The sequence below is a fragment of the Oncorhynchus mykiss genome, chromosome 25, assembly GCF_013265735.2.
Source record: "Oncorhynchus mykiss isolate Arlee chromosome 25, USDA_OmykA_1.1, whole genome shotgun sequence".
Classification (NCBI taxonomy): domain Eukaryota; kingdom Metazoa; phylum Chordata; class Actinopteri; order Salmoniformes; family Salmonidae; genus Oncorhynchus; species Oncorhynchus mykiss.
Window position 1 is genome coordinate 12,918,517 of NC_048589.1, and position 1,533 is coordinate 12,920,049.

The window sequence follows — 1,533 nt, forward strand, 5'->3', positions numbered from 1 at the left end:
TCTTCTTCTTCTTCTTCTTCTTCTTCTTCTCCTTCTATGGGGTTTAACGGCGGTTGGCATCGAATTTGTTGCATTACCGCCACCTACTCGGCTGGAGTACAACTCCCTTATACTTCGCTTGAAAAATAAAAATGGACTAAATAAATATCATTCCATCTAACACTATACTCACTAACTTCACAATTATTTAAAATAAAATGAACACCACCCTACTCCACTATTATTTTTCCTGATCCTGGTGCATACCTCGGTCTCCGATACTTCACCCTCATTCACTTCCATTTCTCCTCCTGTCTTAACAAACCATCTCCCTTTTATCCACCATTTTTATCCGACTCAAGCTCACCCTCTTCGACCCTCTCTCTCTTAGACCTCCTCTCCCTCTCCTTTTCCCTCCATTCCTCCTCTTTCTTCCAAGTATACGCCTCCTTTTGATAAAACTGCACTACTCCTGCCAACCATCTTTTTTTTCTTTATTTTCACCTTTATTTAACCAGGTAGGCCAGTTGAGAACCACTTCTCATTTACAACTGCAACCTGGCCAAGATAAAGCAGAGCAGTGCGACAAAAACAACAGCGCAAAGTTACACATGGGATAAACAAACGTACAATAGAAAAATCTGTATACAGTGTGTGCAAAATGAAGTAAGGAGGTAATGCAATAAATAGGCCAATAGTAGCGAAGTAATTACAATTGAGCAATTTACACTGGAGTGATATATGTGTCGATGAGGATGTGCAAGTAGAAATACTGGTGTGCAAAAGAGCAGAAAAACAAAAACAAATATGGGGATGAGGTAGGTAGTTGGTTGGATGGGCTATTTACAGATGGGCTGTGTACAGCTGCAGCGATCGGTAAGCTGCTCTGACAGCTGACGCTTAAAGTTAGTGAGGGAGATATGAGTCTATAACTTCAGTGATTTTTGCAATTCGTTCCAGTCATTGGCAGCAGAGAACTGGAAGGAAAGACGGCCAAAGGGGGTGTTGACTTTGGGGATGACCAGTGAAATATACCTGCTGGAGCGCGTCCTACGGGTGGGGGTTGCTATGGTGACCAGTGAGCTGAGATAAGGCGGAGATTTACTTGGCAAAGACTTATAGATGACCTGGAGCCAGTGGGTGTGGCAACGAATATTTAGCTAGGACCAGCCAACGAGAGCGTACAGGTCGCAGTGGTGGGTAGTATATGGAGAGTATATGGGGCTTTGGTGACAAAACGTATGGCACTGTGATAGACTGCATCGAATTTGCTGAGTAAAGTGTTGGAGGCTATTTTGTAAATGACATCCCCGAAGTCAAGGTTCGGTAGGGTAGTCAGTTTTACTAGGGTATGTTTGGCAGCATGAGTGAAGGAGGCTTTGTTGCGAAATAGGAAGCCAATTCTAGATTTAACTTTGGATTGGAGATGCTTAATGTGAGTCTGGAAAGAGAATTTACAGTCTAGCCAGACACCTAGGTATTTATAGTTGTCCAAATATTCTAAGTCAGAACCGTCCAGAGTAGTGATGCTAGTCGGGTGGGCGGGTGCGGGCA